This window comes from Entelurus aequoreus, linkage group LG05 (genome assembly GCF_033978785.1).
Source record: "Entelurus aequoreus isolate RoL-2023_Sb linkage group LG05, RoL_Eaeq_v1.1, whole genome shotgun sequence".
NCBI classification, from domain to species: Eukaryota; Metazoa; Chordata; class Actinopteri; order Syngnathiformes; family Syngnathidae; genus Entelurus; species Entelurus aequoreus.
Window position 1 is genome coordinate 1286131 of NC_084735.1, and position 21920 is coordinate 1308050.

General features: G+C 30.1%; 1 pseudogene; it reads left to right on the top strand.

Annotated features, from left to right (window-relative positions):
* LOC133649512 (FRAS1-related extracellular matrix protein 2-like) overlaps positions 1–21920 on the top strand; it is a 118780-nt pseudogene that overhangs the window by 64177 nt on the left and 32683 nt on the right.

Here is a 21920-nt window from a genome sequence, read left to right on the forward strand (position 1 = left end):
AAAGAAATAAGTGAAAAATAATGACAAAATGCTTTTTATCTAACAAAATTGTTCTTAGGGTAATTTTGTATTTGCTTTTTTAATGTGTATTTTACTTCTGTTTTAAATTTTATTTTTTAGTCTGTCCTTTGCCTTTATTTCTTTGTGGTGTACAGCCCTTTGTTTTTCAACTGTGGTTGTTTTTAAAGGGCTTTATAAATAAAGTTGGTATGGTATGGTATGGTAATGAAATTATTCATTAAAAAATGAAATAAGGGGGAATTGAATTAAAAAAATTAACAAAAATAAATTAAAACATTAAAAAAATTATTACAAAATACATAACAATAAAAGAAAATACATTGATAAGGGGGAACTGCATTAAAAAATAAACAAAAATAAACAAATTCTAAAATTACAAAATATTAATAAAATAAATAATAATAATTTAATGAGTAAATAAGGGGGAACTGCATTTAAAAAAATAGAAAGATAAATAAATTAACAAAATTACAAAGTAATTTATAATAAAAAAAAAGATTAAAAAATCAATAAATGAATAAGGGGAGACTGCATTATAAATAAACAAAATGAATACATTTTAAAAATGACAAAATACTTATAAAATAAATAATAGCTAAAAAATAATTAAATTATTAGCAGGAAACTGCATTAAATAATAAGCAAAGAAATAAGTGAAAAAGAATTACAAAATATTAATAAAATTATTCATTAAAAAAAGAAATAAGGGGGAATTTAATTTAAAAAATTAACAAAAATAAATTAAAACATTAAAAACATTATTACAAAATAGATAACAATAAAAGAAAATACATTGATGAGGGGGAACTGCATTAAAAAATAAACAAATTCTAAAATTACAAAATATTAATAAAATAAATAATAATAATTTAATGAGTAAATAAGGGGGAACTGCATTTGAAAAAATAGAAAGATAAATAAATTAACAAAATTACAAAGTAATTTATTAAAAAAAAGATTAAAAAATCAATAAATGAATAAGGGGATACTGCATTATAAATAAACAAAATGAATACATTTTAAAAATGACAAAATACTTGTAAAATAAATAATAGCTAAAAATAATTAAATTATTAGCAGGAAACTGCATTAAATAATAAGCAAATAAATAAGTGAAAAATAATTACATAATATTAATGAAATTATTCATAAAAAAAGAAATAAGGGGGAATTTAATTTAAAAAATTAACAAAAATCAATTAAAACATTAAAAACATTATTACAAAATAGATAACAATAAAAGAAAATACATTGATAAGGGGGAACTGCATTAAAAAATAAACAAAAATAAACAAATTCTAAAATTACAAAATATTAATACAATTAATAATAATAATTTAATGAGTAAATAAGGGGGAACTGCATTTAAAAAAATAGAAAGATAAATAAATTAACAAAATTACAAAGTAATTTATTTAAATAAAAAAAATCAATAAATGAATAAGGGAATACTGCATTATAAATAAACAAAATGAATACATTTTAAAAATGACAAAATACTTATAAAATAAATAATAGCTAAAAATAATTAAATTATTAGCAGGAAACTGCATTAAATAATAAGCAAAGAAATAAGTGAAAAAGAATTACAAAATATTAATGAAATTATTAATTAAAAAATTAAATAAGGGGGAACTGACGTAAAAAAATGAACAAAAATATTTTTTATTTTTTTTAAAGATAATTATAAAATAGATAACAATACATAAATAAATACTTTGATAAGGGGGAACTGCATTAAAAAATAAACAAATTCTAAAATATTAATAAAATTAATAATAATAATTAAATGAGTAAATAAGGGGGAACTGCATTTTTAAAAAACATTAAAAATTAAGAATTATTATAAAATAAATAATGATAAAAAATGATGTAATTAATAAGGAAGAACTGCATTAAAAATGTATTTAAAAAAATTGCTGCTGGGAAACACTTTGCTCGTAATTATGTGCTGACTTATAGGGGAAGTGTGTTAAGGAAATATATTAAAAAATAAATTTAAATACACTATCAACAAAATAAATAATTGTTAAAAAAAAAAATAAGGTGGAACTGCATTAAAAACAAATTATTACAAAAAAATACTAAATATTATTAAAATAAATAATGATAAAAAAATAAATAATTTAATACGGAAGAATTGCATAAAAAAAATATGTAAAAATAAATAAATTAACAAAATTACAAGACAATTAATAAAAAAATAATGATTAAAAAATGCATAAATGAATAAGGGGAGACTGCATTATAAATAAACAAAATGAATACACTTAAAAATGACAAAATACTTATAAAATAAATAATAATTACAAGTAAATAAAGTATTAGCAGGAAACTGCATTAAATAATAAACAAAGAAATAAGTGAAAAAAATTACAAAATATTAATGAAATTATTCATTAAAAAGGAAATAAGGTGGAACTGAATTCAAAAAATTAACAAAAATAAATTAAAACATTTTAAAGATAATTATAAAATAGATAACAATAAATAGTAAATAAGGGGGAACTGCATTTAAAAAAATAAAAAAGTAAGAATTATTAATAAAATAAATAATGATAAAAAATGAATTAATTAATAAGGAAGAACTGCATAAGTTAAAAAATTTACAAAGAAATAGATTTTAAAAAAGTATAATTAAAAATAAATAAATAAGGAGGAACTGCATAAAAAAGGAGACAAAATAATAACTTTTGAAAATGACACAACGTTAATGAAATGTCCCATTCAAATAGTAGCTGTCATACCAACACAGGAAGTCCAACTGGTGTCTCGTCACTGTCGTCCAGGTGCTCATTAGAAGACGCTCCCCGATAAAGGGGAACTGCATTAAAAAATCAACAAAAATAAACAAATTCTAAAATTACAAAATATTAATAACATTTATAATAATAATTAAAAGAGTAAATAAGGGGGAACTGCATTTAAAAAAAATAGAAAGATAAATAAATTAACAAAATTACAAAGTAATTTATAAAAAAAAAGGGAAAAAAAATTAATAAATGAATAAGGGGAAACTGCATTATAAATAAACAAAATGAATACATTTTTAAAAATGACAAAATACTTATAAAATAAATAATAACTAAAAATAAACAAACTATTAGCAGGAAACTGCATTCAATAATAAAAAAAGAAATAAGTGAAAAATAATTACAAAATATTAATGAAACTATTCATTAAAAAATGAAATAAGGGGGAATTGAATTTAAAAAAATAACAAAAATAAATTAAAACATTAAAAAAAATTATTACAAAATAGATAACAATAAAAGAAAATACATTGATAAGGGGGAACTGCATTAAAAAATAAACAAAAATAAACAAACTCTAAAATTACAAAATATTGATAAAATAAATAATAATAATTTAATGAGTAAATAAGGGGGAACTGCATTTAAAAAAATAGAAAGATAAATAAATTAACAAAATTACAAAGTAATTTATTAAAAAAAAGATTAAAAAATCAATAAAGGAATAAGGGGATACTGCATTATAAATAAACAAAATGAATACATTTTAAAAATGACAAAATACTTGTAAAATAAATAATAGCTAAAAATAATTAAATTATTAGCAGGAAACTGCATTAAATAATAAGCAAAGAAATAAGTGAAAAAGAATTACAAAATATTAATGAAATTATTCATTAAAAAAATTAAATAAGGGGGAACTGACGTAAAAAAATGAACAAAAATATATATATATATTTTTTAAAGATAATTATAAAATAGATAACAATAAATAAATAAATACATTGCTAAGGGGGAACTGCATTAAAAAATAAACAAAAATAAACAAATTCTAAAATTACAAAATATTAATAAAATAAATAATAATAATTAAATGAGTAAATAAGGGGGAACTGCATTTTTAAAAATATTAAAAAGTAAGAATTATTATAAAATAAATAATGATGAAAAATGATGTAATTAATAAGGAAGAACTGCATTAAAAAAATGTATTAAAAAAATTGCTGCTGGGAAACACTGCTCGTAATTATGTGCTGACTTATAGGGGAAGTATGTTAAAGAAATAGATTAAAAAATAAATTTAAATACACTATCAACAAAATAAATAATTGTTGAAAAATAAATAAGGTGGAACTGCATTAAAAACACATTATTACAAAAAAATACTAAATATTATTAAAATAAATAATGATAAAAAAGAAATAATTTAATACGGAAGAATTGCATTAAAAAAATATGGAAAAATAAATAAATTAACAAAATTACAAGACAATTAATAAAAAAATAATGATTAAAAAATGCATAAATGAATAAGGGGAGACTGCATTATAAATAAACAAAATGAATACATTTTTAAAAATGACAAAATACTTATAAAATAAATAATAACTAAAAATAAACAAACTATTAGCAGGAAACTGCATTCAATAATAAAAAAAGAAATAAGTGAAAAATAATTACAAAATATTAATGAAACTATTCATTAAAAAATGAAATAAGGGGGAATTGAATTTAAAAAAATAACGAAAATAAATTAAAACATTAAAAAAAATTATTACAAAATAGATAACAATAAAAGAAAATACATTGATAAGGGGGAACTGCATTAAAAAATAAACAAAAATAAACAAACTCTAAAATTACAAAATATTGATAAAATAAATAATAATAATTTAATGAGTAAATAAGGGGGAACTGCATTTAAAAAAATAGAAAGATAAATAAATTAACAAAATTACAAAGTAATTTATTAAAAAAAAGATTAAAAAATCAATAAATGAATAAGGGGATACTGCATTATAAATAAACAAAATGAATACATTTTAAAAATGACAAAATACTTGTAAAATAAATAATAGCTAAAAATAATTAAATTATTAGCAGGAAACTGCATTAAATAATAAGCAAAGAAATAAGTGAAAAAGAATTACAAAATATTAATGAAATTATTCATTAAAAAAATTAAATAAGGGGGAACTGACGTAAAAAAATGAACAAAAATATATATATATATTTTTTAAAGATAATTATAAAATAGATAACAATAAATAAATAAATACATTGCTAAGGGGGAACTGCATTAAAAAATAAACAAAAATAAACAAATTCTAAAATTACAAAATATTAATAAAATAAATAATAATAATTAAATGAGTAAATAAGGGGGAACTGCATTTTTGAAAATATTAAAAAGTAAGAATTATTATAAAATAAATAATGATAAAAAATGATGTAATTAATAAGGAAGAACTGCATTAAAAAAATGTATTAAAAAAATTGCTGCTGGGAAACACTGCTCGTAATTATGTGCTGACTTATAGGGGAAGTATGTTAAAGAAATAGATTAAAAAATAAATTTAAATACACTATCAACAAAATAAATAATTGTTGAAAAATAAATAAGGTGGAACTGCATTAAAAACACATTATTACAAAAAAATACTAAATATTATTAAAATAAATAATGATAAAAAAGAAATAATTTAATACGGAAGAATTGCATTAAAAAAATATGGAAAAATAAATAAATTAACAAAATTACAAGACAATTAATAAAAAAATAATGATTAAAAAATGCATAAATGAATAAGGGGAGACTGCATTATAAATAAACAAAATGAATACATTTAAAAATGACAAAATACTTATAAAATAAATAATAATTACAAGTAAATAAATTATTAGCAGGAAATTGCATTAAATAATAAATAAAGAAATAAGTGACAAAAATTACAAAATATTAATGAAATTATTCATTAAAAAAGGAAATAATAGGGAATTAAAACATTATAAAACAGATAACAATAAATAGTAAATAAGGGGGGACTGCATTTAAAAAAAAATAAAAAAGTAAGAATTATTAATAAAATAAATAATGATAAAAAATGAATTAATTAATAAGGAAGAACTGCATCAAAAATATAGAAAGAAAAAATAAATTTACAAATTTACAAAGAAATAGATTTTAAAAAAGTATGATTAAAAAATAAATAAATAAGGAGGAACTGCATAAAAAAGGAGACAAAATAATAACTTTTCAAAATGACACAACGTGAATGAAATGTCCCATTGAAATAGTAACTGTCATACCAACACAGGAAGTCCAACTGGTGTCTCGTCACTGTCGTCCATTAGAAGACGCTCCCCGCCGGGTCCTGCTAGATCCTGCCGGGTCCTGCTAGATCCCGCCGGGTCCTGCTAGATCCCGCCGGGTCCTGCTAGATCCTGCCGGGTCCTGCTAGATCCCGCCGGGTCCTGCTAGATCCCGCCGGGTCCTGCGAGATCCCGCCGGGTCCTGCTAGATCCTGCCGGGTCCTGCTAGATCCTGCCGGGTCCTGCTAGATCCCGCCGGGTCCTGCTAGATCCCGCCGGGTCCTGCGAGATCCCGCCGGGTCCTGCTCGATCCTGCCGTCTTACTTTCACGTCGCAGCGACAGTTTTGGGGGGGAAATCTACAAAAAAAAATTGCTGAAACATAAATACTGTATATACAGTATACATACTGTAATTTTAAATACAGTATATATAAATACAGTTCATGTGCGTACAAAATATTAAAATGTTACCTACTTAACACTTTTTTGAGGGCCTCCTTTTTGGGGCTAAGGAGAAATAATGTGAGTTTTTGGAGGAAACTGTCATTGTTCCACAAATAATAATGCATCAAAATCAGTGTTTTTTATGAAATATTGACCTATAAGGCTGTAATTACAAAGAAATTAATGAAATAAATTATGATAAAAGGGGGAACTGCATTATAAAAAAATACATTTTAAAATGACAAAATATTTATAAAATTAATAATAATAAAAAATAAATAAATGAATAAGAGGGAGCTGCATGCATTAAATAATAAACAAAGAAATGAATGAAAGAAATTACAAAATATTAGTGAAATGTTATGATGATTAAAAAATAAATAAATAAGTAGGAAATGCATTAAAAAATGAACAAAAATAAATTAAAACAAAATAATTATAAAATAGATACAATACAAAAATAAATACATTGATAAGGGGGAACTGCATACAAAAAATAAAAACACTTTAAAATTACAAAGTATTAATAAAAAATAATTAAATGAGTAAATAAATGAAAAAAAATACAAAATATTAATCAGTGTTTCTATGAAATATTGACCTGTTAGGCTGTAATTACAAAGAAATTAATTTAAAAAAAATTAGGATTAAAAAAATCAATGAATGAATAAGGGGGAACTGCATTATAAATAAATACATTTTAAAATGACAAAATGTTTATAAAATAAATAATAATAAAAACATAAATAAATGAATAAGAGAGAGCTGCATTAAATAATAAACATATAAATAAATTAAAGAAATTACAAAATATTACAGAAATTTTATGATAATTAAAAAATAAATAAATAAGGGGGAAATGCATTAAAATATGAACAAAAATACATTACAAAAATTACAAAATAATTATAAAATAGATAGATATAGATAATAAATACATTGATAGGGGGGAACTGCATTAAACAAAATAAAAACATTTTAAAATGACAACATTTTAATAAAAAAAAATTATTAAATGAGTAAATAAATAAAATAAATGAAAAAAATACATACAAAAAAATATTAATCAGTGTTTTTATGAAATATTGACCTATAAGGCTGTAATTACAAAGAAATTAATGAAATAAATTATGATAAAAATCAATGAATGAATAAGGGGGAACTGCATTATAAAAAAATACATTTTAAAATGACAAAATATTTATAAAGTTAATAATAATAAAAAATAAATAAATGAATAAGAGGGAGCTGCATGCATAAATAATAAACAAAGAAATGAATGAAAGAAATTACAAAATATTAGTGAAATGTTATGATGATTAAAAAATAAATAAATAAGTAGGAAATGCATTAAAAAATGAACAAAAATAAATTAAAACTAAATAATTATAAAATAGATACAATACAAAAATAAATACATTGATAAGGGGGAACTGCATAAAAAAATAAAAACACTTTAAAATTACAAAGTATTAATAAAAAATAATTAAATGAGTAAATAAATAAAAATAAATGAAAAAAAATACAAAATATTAATCAGTGTTTCTATGAAATATTGACCTGTTAGGCTGTAATTACACAGAAATTAATTTAAAAAAAAATTAGGATTAAAAAAATCAATGAATGAATAAGAGGGAACTGCATTATAAATAAATACATTTTAAAATGACAAAATATTTATAAAATAAATAATAATAAAAACATAAATAAATGAATAAGAGGGAGCTGCATTAAATAATAAACAAATAAGTGAATTAAAGAAATTACAAAATATTAGAGAAATTTTATGATAATTAAAAAATAAATAAATAAGGGGGAAATGCATTAAAATATGAACAAAAATACATTACAAAAATTACAAAATAATTATAAAATAGATAGATATAGATATAGATAATAAATACATTGATAGGGGGGAACTGCATTAAACAAAATAAAAACATTTTAAAATGACAACATTTTAATTAAAAAAAATTATTAAATGAGTAAATAAATAAAATAAATGAAAAAAATACATACAAAAAAATATTAATCAATGTTTTTATGAAATATTGACATATTAGGCTGTAATGTACTATATACATGTGATTGATTGATTGATTGATGTGTATATGTACTGTATATATTTATATATATATACAGTATATAATATGTATACGTATATATCTATATATATGTATATATATATATATATATATATATATATATATATATATATATATATATATATATATATATATATATATATATATATATATAAACACTTTTTTGAGCTTGGCTGTTTTGCGTGTCCTATACCTTTAATGTAGTAGAAAAAGAAAGTAGACTAAAGGGTTAATTCAGAGATGTGTCTCATTACTTTCACTCCTGCTGTACTTTCACTCCTACTGTACTTTCACTCCTGCTGTACTTTCACTCCTACTGTACTTTCACTCCTGCTTTTTTACACGCTTTTTTTGTGAAGTGACACGTCTCCTTTTTATCCTGCTGTCTCTGTAGGTCTGGGCTCTATGCGGCTCTTACATTAAAGACGTGTGTGTGTGTGCGTGTGTGTGTGTGTGCGTGTGTGTGTGTGTGTGTGTGTGGGGGGGTGTGTGTGTGTGTGTGTGTGTGTGTGTGTGCGTGTGTGTGGTGTGTGTGTGTGCGTGTGTGTGTGTGTGTGTGTGTGTGTGTGTGTGTGTGTGTGTGTGTGTGTGTGTGTGTGTGTGTGTGTGTGTGTGTGTGTGCGGGTGTGTGCTGGGAGGTGATGGTGTGTGTGAAAGGTAGAGAGAGGACATGGAGAAGCAGTAGTTGTGGACAACGTGACATTCGTCACAGAGACAGGAGTAAAAAAAAGCACATCAGATAAAAGCAGTTTTATTTGTGGACTAGTGAGAGATTTGAAGGAATGAGGAAAAGAAAGAAGATCAACTTTTATCCTCACTTGAAAGTTGCCTGAAGATGAAACTGCTGCCTGAGGGAACAACATCACTTCAAATACACCTTGGAGCACTCTCTCTCTCTCTCTCTCTCTCTGTGTGTGTGTGTGTGTGTGTGTGTGTGTGTGTGTGTGTGTGTGTGTGTGTGTGTGTGTGTGTGTGTGTGTGTGTGTGTGTGTGTGTGTGTGTGTGTGTGTGTGTGTGTGTGTGTGTGTGTCACAACACACACACACACACTCATGTATAGTGCTAGTCGGAAGGAGACATGTTCTATTGAGAGTTCATGACAGGGTGTACACACACACACACACCACACACACACACACCACACACATACACACACACAAACACACACACCACACACACACACTCAGACACACACACACACACACACACACACCACACACACACACACACACACACACACACACACACACACACACACACAAGCGCCAAGGTTCTTGCACGCTAACACACGCACATTTATGCAAACACACACTCTTGTACAATACCAGTATAAGGTTGCATGCAAACATGCTAACACACATGCTAACATGCTAACACACATGCAAACATGCTAACACACATGCTAACATGCTAACACACATGCTAAAATGCTAACTCCCATGCTAACATGCTAACACACATGCTAACATGCTAACACACATGCTAACATGCTAGCACACATGCTAACACACATGTTAGCATGCTAACACACATGCTAACATACATGCTAACATGATAACACACATGCTAACACACATGCTAACATGCTAGCACACATGTTAACATGCTAACACACATGCTAGCATGCTAACACACATGCAAACATGCTAACACACATGTTAAAATGCTAACTCCCATGCTAACATGCTAACACACATGCTAACATGCTAACACACATGTTAACATGCTAACACACATGCTAACATGCGAACACACATGCTAACATGCGAACACACATGCTAACATGCTAACACACATGCTAACATGCTAACACACATGCTAACATGCTAACACACATGCAAACATGCTAACAAACATGCTAACTCCCATGCTAACATGCTAACACACATGCTAACACACATACTAACATGTTAACACACATGCAAACATGCTAACACACAAGCTAACATGTTATCACACACGCTAACATGCTAACACACATGCTAACATGTTAACACACATGCTAACATGTTAACACACATGCTAAGATGCTAACATATACATGCTAACATGCTAACACACATGCTAACATGCTAACACGCATACTAACATGTGCACATACACATGCAAACATGCTAACGCACATGCTAACATGTTAACACACATGCTAAGATGCTAACACATACATGCTAACACACATGCTAACATGTGCACACACACATGCTAACATGCTAACACACATGCTAACATGCTAACACACATGCTAACTTTCTAAATAAATAACTACTTTGTATTTTCATCCCTCTCAGCTCCAGTCTTTTATTTTGGCGAGCAGGCGTATCACGTGGACGAGAGCGCCGGTCACGTGGACGTCAAAGTGCGGCGCACCGGCACCGACCTCACCAAGGCCGCCAGCGTCACCGTTCGCTCTCGTAAATCCGAGCCGGCCTCCGCGGAAGGTGAGGCCCCCGGATTGCCGGATGTCAAAAACTTTCTCCGCATCTTCGCCGACGTTGTCCCAACTTTGTCGTCAGCCGGCGTGGACTACGTGGGCGTCAGTCGCAACCTGGACTTCGCCCCGGGCGTCAGCGTGCTAACCTTCAGGGTCGACCTCCTGGATGACCTGGGTAAGCCCGAGCTGGAGGGGCCGGAGACCTTTGACCTGGTCCTGCGTATGCCGACCAACGGCGTCCTGGGAGAACCCGGGAAGGCGACGGTCTTCATCAACGACTCTGTGTCGGACTGTAAGTCGTTTGTCCGACTACATCAGCTGCTCTCCCTGACCACCTGAGGGCACCACAGACTGTGGATGCTTTTAAAAAAGGCTTAAAAACCTGATACTTGACACATGCTAGCTGTTAGCACGCTAACTTTTTTTTTTAGCCCATTTTACAGCCATATACTTCAGTAGTTGACACATGCTAGCTGTTAGCATTTTAATGTTAAGATTAGCATGATAACTTTTTCAGCCAATTTAGCAGCGGCACACCTAAAAATTCAATCAATCAAAAAATTTATAAAAAATAGATAAAAATTTATTTAAAAAATTGATACTAACTGTTAGCACGCTAACTTTTTTTTTTTAGCCCATTTTACAGCAATATACTTCAGTAGTTGACACATGATAAATAAATAAATAAATAAATGCTACCTGTTAGCATTTTAATGTTAAGATTAGCATGTTAACTTTTTCATCCAATTTAGCAGCGGTACACCTATAAATTAAATCCATCAAAAAATTGATACAAATTGATAATAATTGATAAAAATTGATATAAATGTATAAAAATGTAAAAAAAATTATAAAAATGTATAAAAATGTATAAAAATGTATACTTGACACATGCTAACTGTTAGCACGCTAACGTTTTTTTTTTGACAATTTTACAGCCATGCACTTCAGTAGTTGACACATGCTAGCTGTTAGCATTTTAATGTTAAGATTAGCGTGATAACTTTTTCAACCAATTTAGCAGCGGTACACCTAAAAATTCGATCAATCAAAAAATTGATAACAATTGATACTTGGCACATGCTAACTGTTAGCACGCTAACGGGTTTTTTTGGACAATTTTACAGCCATACACTTCAGTAGTTGATACATGCGAGCTCTTAGCATTTTAATGTTAAGATTAGCGTGATAACTTTTTCAACCAATTTAGCAGCGTTACACCTAAAAATGTATACTTGACACATGCTAACTGTTAGCATGCTAACGTTTTTTTTGGACAACTTTACAGCCATACACTTCAGTAGTTGTCACATGCTAGCTGTTAGTATTTTTAATGTTACGATTAGCGTGCTAACTTTTTCAGCGAATTTAGCAGCGGTACACCTAAAAATTCAATCCATCAAAAAATTGATAAAAATGTATTAGAATTGATTAAAATTGATAAGAATTGATAAAAATTGTTAAAAATTTTAAAAAAAAATTGTTAAATTTTTTTTTAAAAATTTAAAAAAATTTATACTTTACACATGCTAACTGTTAGCACGCTAACCTTTTTTTAGCCCATTTTACAGCCATATACTTCAGTAGTTGACACATCCTAGCTGTTAGCATTTTAATGTTAAGATTAGCATGACACATTTTTCAGCCAATTTAGCAGCGGCACACCTAAAAATTCAATCAATCAAAAAATTGATAAAAATTTATAAAAAAAATTGATACTAACTGTTAGCACGCTAACTTTTTTTTTTTTAGCCCATTTTACAGCCATATACTTCAGTAGTTGACACATGATAAATAAATAAATAAATAAATAAATGCTACCTGTTAGCATTTTAATGTTAAGATTAGCATGTTAACTTTTTCATCCAATTTAGCAGCGGTACACCTATAAATTAAATCCATCAAAAAATTGATAAAAATTGATAAAAATTGATAATAATTGATAAAAATGTATATAAATTTATAAAAATGTATACTTGACACATGCTAACTGTTAGCACGCTAACGTTTTTTTTTTGACAATTTTACAGCCATGCACTTCAGTAGTTGACACATGCTAGCTGTTAGCATTTTAATGTTAAGATTAGCGTGATAACTTTTTCAACCAATTTAGCAGCGGTACACCTAAAAATTCGATCAATCAAAAAATTGATAACAATTGATACTTGGCACATGCTAACTGTTAGCACGCTAACGGGTTTTTTTGGACAATTTTACAGCCATACACTTCAGTAGTTGATACATGCGAGCTCTTAGCATTTTAATGTTAAGATTAGCGTGATAACTTTTTCAACCAATTTAGCAGCGTTACACCTAAAAATGTATACTTGACACATGCTAACTGTTAGCATGCTAACGTTTTTTTTGGACAACTTTACAGCCATACACTTCAGTAGTTGTCACATGCTAGCTGTTAGTATTTTTAATGTTACGATTAGCGTGCTAACTTTTTCAGCGAATTTAGCAGCGGTACACCTAAAAATTCAATCCATCAAAAAATTGATAAAAATGTATTAGAATTGATTAAAATTGATAAGAATTGATAAAAATTGTTAAAAATTTAAAAAAAAAATTGTTAAATTTTTTTTTAAAAATTTAAAAAAAATTATACTTTACACATGCTAACTGTTAGCACGCTAACCTTTTTTTAGCCCATTTTACAGCCATATACTTCAGTAGTTGACACATCCTAGCTGTTAGCATTTTAATGTTAAGATTAGCATGACACATTTTTCAGCCAATTTAGCAGCGGCACACCTAAAAATTCAATCAATCAAAAAATTGATAAAAATTTATAAAAAAAATTGATACTAACTGTTAGCACGCTAACTTTTTTTTTTTTAGCCCATTTTACAGCCATATACTTCAGTAGTTGACACATGATAAATAAATAAATAAATAAATAAATGCTACCTGTTAGCATTTTAATGTTAAGATTAGCATGTTAACTTTTTCATCCAATTTAGCAGCGGTACACCTATAAATTAAATCCATCAAAAAATTGATAAAAATTGATAAAAATTGATAATAATTGATAAAAATGTATATAAATTTATAAAAATGTAAAAAAAAATGATAAAAATTTATAAAAATGTATAAAAATGTATAAACATGTATACTTGACACATGCTAACTGTTAGCACGCTAACTTTTTTTTTGGACAACTTTACAGCCATACACTTCAGTAGTTGTCACGTGCTAGCTGTTAGTATTTTTAATGTTACGATTAGCGTGCTAACTTTTTCAGCGAATTTAGCAGCGGTACACCTAAAAATTCAATCCATCAAAAAATTGATAAAAATTTATTAGAATTGATAAAAATTGATAAGAATTGATAAAAATTGTTAAAAATTTTAAAAAATTTAAAAAAAATTATAAAAATTTATACTTTACACATGCTAACTGTTAGTACGCTAACCTTTTTTTAGCCCATTTTACAGCCATATACTTCAGTAGTTGACACATGCTAGCTGTTAGCATTTTAATGTTAAGATTAGCATGATAACTTTTTCAGCCAATTTAGCAGCGGTACACCTAAAAATTAAATCAATCAAAAAATTTATAAAAATGTATAAAAAATTGATACTAACTGTTAGCACGCTAACTTTTTTTTTTTTGCCCATTTTACAGCCATACACTTCAGTAGTTGACACATGATAAATAAATAAATAAATAAATAAATAAATAAATAAATAAATAAATAAATAAATAAATAAATAAATGCTACCTGTTAGCATTTTAATGTTAAGATTAGCATGTTAACTTTTTCATCCAATTTAGCAGCGGTACACCTGTAAATTAAATCCATCAAAAAATTTATAAAAATTGATAAAAATTGATAATAATTGATCAAAATTGATTTGAATTTATAAAAATGTAACAAAAATGATAAAAATGTATAAAAATTTATAAAAATGTATACTTGACACATGCTAACTGTTAGCACGCTAACGTTTTTTTTTGTGACAATTTTACAGCCATGCACTTCAGTAGTTGACACATGCTAGCTGTTAGCATTTTAATGTTAAGATTAGCATGATAATTTTTCAACCAATTTAGCAGCGGTACACCTATAAATTAAATCCATCAAAAAATTGATAAAAATTGATAATAATTGATAAAAATTGATATAAATTTATAAAAATGTAAAAAAAAATTATAAAAATTGATAAAAATTGATAATAATTGATAAAAATAGATAAAAATTGATAAAAATTGATAATAATTGATAAAAATTGATAAAAATTGATAATAATTGACAAAAAAATTGATATAAATTTATAAAAATGTAAAAAAAAAAGATAAAAATTGATAAAAATGTATAAAAATGTATAAAAATTGATACTTGACACATGCTAACTGTTAGCACGCTAACGTTTTTTGTTTGTTTTTTTACAATTATACAGCCGTACACCTCCTAGAGTCATACACCTTGGTCGTTGACACGTTAGCATGCTAACTTATTTAGCTGATTTTGCAGCTGTACAACTTGACACATGTTAGCTGTTAGCACGCTAACTTTCTTCGTGAATGCTCCCTTGGTCACGTGATCTTCACGTGGCGTCCTGGCAGTGCCGAAGGTTCAGTTCCGTGAGGCGGTGCACTCCGTCCAGGAGCACGAGGGCCAGCTGGCGGTTACGGTGCACCGCAGTGGTGACCTCAGGTGGCGCTCCACCGTGCGCTGCTACACCCGCCAGGGGTCGGCCCAGGTGGTCTCGGACTTTGAGGAGCGTCCCAACACGGACGCATCAATCCTCACCTTCCTGCCCGGTAGGCACCTTCCTTCCTTCCTTCCTTCCTTCCTTCCTTCCTTGCTTCCTTGCTCACCTGTGGTTTGCACACCTTGACAGGCGAGACGGAGAAGGCGTGCGCGGTGTCGCTGGTGGACGACTCGCTCTACGAGGACCCGGAGGAGTTTCGCCTGGTTCTCGGGAGCCCGGAGAGCGACTCAGGGTTTGGGGCCGCGCTGGGGGCCCTGAAGGAGACGCTGGTGAAGATCCAAGACACTGCCGACAGTAAGACAGCGGCACTCGGGGGGGCGCTAGTTAGCAAGAAACATGCTACATGCTAAAGTTAGCCTGTTCAAGTTAGCATGTTCAAGTTAGCCTGTTCAAGTTAGCCTGTTCAAGTTAGCCTGTTGAAGTTAGCATGTTCAAGTTAGCCTGTTCAAGTTAGCCTGTTGAAGTTAGCCTGCTCAAGTTAGCATGTTCAAGTTAGCCTGTTCAAGTTAGCATGTTCAAGTTAGCCTGTTCAAGTTAGCCTGTTCAAGTTAGCATGTTCAAGTTATCCTGTTCAAGTTAGCATGTTTAAGTTATCCTGTTCAAGTTAGCATGTTCAAGTTAGCCTGTTCAAGTTAGCCTGTTCAAGTTAGCCCGTTCAAGTTAGCCTGTTCAAGTTAGCATGTGGTGAGTACAAGAATATGACTCTGAGATGTATACCCTGTAGAATTAGCTAAGAAAATCCAGCACGCTAACGCTAATGTGCTTACGTGTCAATGTTAGCAGGCTAGCAGTCAGATTGCACCAAGTACCACATTTAATGAGTCCGAGGATAGAGGATAGCATGAAACATGCTAACAACCGATGAACTGTTCCGCTAGTTGATCTCTAGCAATTTGCGCCGCTAGTTTTTAGCTAGCAATTTGCGCCACATGTTGTTGCCCAGCATTTTGCGGCACTAGCTTTTAGCTAGGAATTTTGCGCCACTAGTTGTTAGCTATAAATTTGAGGCGCTTCGCTATATAGCAATTTGCGCCACTAGTTTTTAACTAGCTATTTGCGCCACTATCTAGCTATTTGCGCCACTAGCTTTTGGCTAGCAATTTGCGCCACTCGTAGTTAGCTAGCAATTTGGGCCACAAGTTGTTAGCTAGCAATTTGCGCCACAAGTCGTTAGCTATCAATTTGTGCCGCTAGTTGCTATATAGCAGGGGTCACCAACCTTTTTGAAACCAAGGGCTACTTCTTGGGTACTGATTAATGCGAAGGGCTACCAGTTAGATACACACTTAAATAAATTGCCGGAAGTAGCCAATTTGCTCAATTTACCTTTAACTCTGTTATTATTAATAATTAATGATATTTATCTTTGTGGAAACACTGATCATCTTAATGATTTCTCACAATAAATATATATAGAAACAGATAAATATCAATATGCAACACTTTATTTTTATATTTTCTCTAAGTGCACATTTTTCAAATTGAACATTTTCAAATGATCACTTCTAAGACAGTCTTGTGAAATCACAATATCCCATTTTAACTAGCTAGCCACTAACATTTTTGAACAAATCATGAATTACATTTCACCATGTTTGTACAAATAATAACTCATGTAAAATACAAAAGTAAACTCTCAAATTTTTAAATCATGTCACACTTTGAACTGGACACCAAATCTGTTATCTGTTTCTTTGTCAGTTAGTGGGAAGCCTGGCATTGCATGCTGTTAACTAGTGTGTTGTACTCTGGTGTGTAACTTGACACTGCAACTCTGAGTGAGTCTTGCAGATGTGCATCAGTGAGGCGTGTTCTGTGTTTGTTCTTGATGAAGTTCATGTCAGAAAAGGCTGATTCACAAAGATAAGATTTTTCCTCATTGTTTGCGGAACCTTCTTAATCTTTTGGACATATTTTCACAGCAATCTGGCCTTAAGCTTAATTATGATAAATGTAAAATGTTAAGGATCGGAAATCTAAAGGGAACGTCCTTTCGAATGGAATGCAAAGTGCCTGTTTTGTGGACAGATGGACCAGTTAACATACTTGGTGTTGTTGTCCCAGAAAATTTGGAAGATCTAGGCTCAGTAAATTATGATAATCGACTAAGAAAGCTGGACAAAATTATGCAAAAATGGAAAGGAAAATCCCTAACCTTGTATGGTAAAATGTCTGTTGCCAACTCGTTAATTATTCCTCAATTTATTTATTTGTTTTTGTCATTACCAGCTCCATCACAAAACTTTTTTAAGATTTATGAGCGGAGGGTCTTCGATTTTGTCTGGAACGGCAAACCAGAAAAGATTAAAAGAAAGGTTTTGTACAAAGAGTATGAATATGGGGGCCTGAAACTTCTCAACCTTGAAGCTATGTGTCTGTCTTTAAAAGCATCAATTGTTCCAAAGATGTATTTAAACATTGAGTGGTACACAAATGTCCTGTTGGACAAAAAACATGTACTGTATCAAAAGAAATTGTATCCTTTTTTACAAGTGATCCCCTCCCAGAGAGTCTGCTGGGAAACATGGCGGGGTTCATAAAGGAAACAATCCACTCATAGTGGTGTTTTCAATTTTATGTGCCAGAAAAAAGAGACGATATTTTGCAGCAGTTAATATGGATGAACTCTAATATTGTAATAGATGGAAAGCCTTTCTTTTGGAAAAATATGTTTGAAAGAGGAATCATTTTTGTCAATGATATTATCAATGAGAATGGTAAAATGATGAAGTATGATGAATTTAGAGCTATGTATGGTGATGCTTGCTCAAGCTTTTCATTTGATCAACTAACTGGAGTCATTGGGAAAAGATGGAAACAAATAATTAATTATGGAACTACTAAATTATTAGTTTGTAAACCTCTAATAAGAAATTCTAGTTGGCAAAAAGGAACTAAAGTAAATAGAAAAATATATAATTTTTATTTAATAAAGAAATCTTTGAAGGCTGCCTCATACAACACAAATGGAAAATGGGAGGACTTTTTTGACTGCCCGTTGCCATGGGATGCCATATTCAAACTAATCTATAAAACCACTATCGATGTGCAAAATCGTTATTTTTGAATTAAAATTATTTATAACTTCTTACCCACAGGGAAAATGTTAAAATTATGGAATAAGACAGAGTCAGATGATTGCCGATTTTGTTGTCAGGAGCCTGAATCCACCCTGCATTTGTTTTGGTATTGTCATATTGTGTCTTTGTTTTGGGTGGAAGTTGAAAAAATGTGTTTAAGGATTGGTTTGTTTATGAAGCTTAATGTGGTTTCTGTTATTTTAGGAGAGTTCATTGACAATCATGATTTAGTCAATTTAATTATAGTACTCTGTAAAATGTTTATTTTTAAGGCCAAAAACCGATATTCACTTAGTATTACTTTCTTTAAAACATTTATTCAGTATTTTCTAACTTTAGAAAGTTACATGGTTGAAAACGATAATGATGCCAAAAAACATTAAAAAAAAGATGAGAAGTCCTCAAAGGCTTATTTTGAAAGTATAATTATGTTTATAGATTATATGATATCTGTTGTTGTGTTCCCTAATTTGAGTGACCTGGACATAATCTGGACTGTACATAAATGCTTATTTTGAAAATGTAATTTTGTTTATAAATTATATGCAATCTGTTGTGTTCCCTAATTTGTTTCTGTGTACATGAATGAAGGTGTGTGTTGCTGAGTCCGACTTGGACATTATCTGGACTGGACCTGCTTTTAAAAACCCTTTAAACAAATCTAATTTCATTGACAACCTGGTCTGTTGAAGATAAGGCCCTTTTTTTAAAAATAAAATAAAATAAGATAAATAAATAAAAAACATTTTCTTGGATAAAAAAGAAAGTAAAACAATATAAATATAAATACATAAAAAATAGTAATTAATGAAAATGTTAGTGGACCAGCAGCCTATACAATCTTGTGTGCTTCAGGGACTGTGTCCCTTGCAGATGTGTTGTCTATGTTGTGGGAACCAGAATATTGGTAGCAGAAAGAAATAACCCCTTTTGTGTGAGTGGGTGTGGATGAGTGTGCATGGGGGAGGTTGTTTGGGTTGATGCACTGATTGAAAGTGTATCTTGTGTTTTTTCTATGTAGATTTAATTTTAAAAAAAAAAAAAAAAAAAAAAATTTAATTTTTTATTTTTATTTTTTTTTTTATTATTATTTTTTTTTTAGAACAGGCCCGCGGGCGACTCATCTGGTCCTTACGGGCGACCTGGTGCCCGCGGGCACCGCGTTGGTGACCCCTGCTATATAGCAATTTGTGCCGCTAGTGTTTAGCTAACAATTTACGCCATTTGTTGTCACCTAGCCTTTTGCTCCACTAGTGGTTACATAGCAATGTTCGCCACTAGCTGCCAGCTAGCGATTAGCGGTGCTAGCTGCTAACTTGAGCAATTAGTGCACTATTTGTCCGCCCGCTATAAGCGGAGCTATGCTATATCATAGCGAGGTTCCTTGAGGACCAGCTTGATGTCCAAGTCCTCGCTCCATCCCTAGAACCCATCATCCGCTTCTCGGAGACCAAGTTCAGCATCAGCGAGCCCAAGGAGGCGGGCGCCGTGGCGACGGTGAGGATCCCGTTGCTGCGGCTGGGCGACACCACCCAGGTGGCCGTGGTGCGAGTTCACACCAAAGACGGCTCGGCCGTGTCGGGGGAGGACTACCACCCCGTGTCCCAAGGTGAGTCCAACAACGCTCTTTGGTAGCACCAACACTTTTTCAGTTCTATGATCACTAATCACTACTGTATTTATTAGCGACTATTTCTCTTTTATTGTGGCGGTGCATGAAAGGAAGTGAGGCCAAGATCTTGATGTTGTTGTAAGCTGTAAGGTGTGTCTGTAAAATCCTGCTGGTTGTTTACAATATTACATGTTGTCTAGTTCTGATGTAGAGGAGAGGTGTCATGTTTACAATATTACATGTTGTCTAGTTCTGATGTAGAGGAGAGGTGTCATGTCTACAATATTACATGTTGTCTAGTTCTGATGTAGAGGAGAGGTGTCATGTTTACAATATTACATGTTGTCTAGTTCTGATGTAGAGGAGAGGTGTCATGTCTACAATATTACATGTTGTCTAGTTCTGATGTAGAGGAGAGGTGTCATGTTTACAATATTACATGTTGTCTAGTTCTGATGTAGAGGAGAGGTGTCATGTCTACAATATTACATGTTGTCTAGTTCTGATGTAGAGGAGAGGTGTCATGTCTACAATATTACATGTTGTCTAGTTCTGATGTAGAGGAGAGGTGTCATGTCTACAATATTACATGTTGTCTAGTTCTGATGTAGAGGAGAGGTGTCATGTCTACAATATTACATGTTGTCTAGTTCTGATGTAGAGGAGAGGTGTCATGTCTACAATATTACATGTTGTCTAGTTCTGATGTAGAGGAGAGGTGTCATGTTTACAATATTACATGTTGTCTAGTTCTGATGTAGAGGAGAGGTGTCATGTCTACAATATTACATGTTGTCTAGTTCTGATGTAGAGGAGAGGTGTCATGTTTACAATATTACATGTTGTCTAGTTCTGATGTAGAGGAGAGGTGTCATGTCTACAATATTACATGTTGTCTAGTTCTGATGTAGAGGAGAGGTGTCATGTTTACAATATTACATGTTGTCTAGTTCTGATGTAGAGGAGAGGTGTCATGTCTACAATATTACATGTTGTCTAGTTCTGATGTAGAGGAGAGGTGTCATGTCTACAATATTACATGTTGTCTAGTTCTGATGTAGAGGAGAGGTGTCATGTTTACAATATTACATGTTGTCTAGTTCTGATGTAGAGGAGAGGTGTCATGTCTACAATATTACATGTTGTCTAGTTCTGATGTAGAGGAGAGGTGTCATGTTTACAATATTACATGTTGTCTAGTTCTGATGTAGAGGAGAGGTGTCATGTCTACAATATTACATGTTGTCTAGTTCTGATGTAGAGGAGAGGTGTCATGTTTACAATATTACATGTTGTCTAGTTCTGATGTAGAGGAGAGGTGTCATGTTTACAATATTACATGTTGTCTAGTTCTGATGTAGAGGAGAGGTGTCATGTTTACAATATTACATGTTGTCTAGTTCTGATGTAGAGGAGAGGTGTCATGTCTACAATATTACA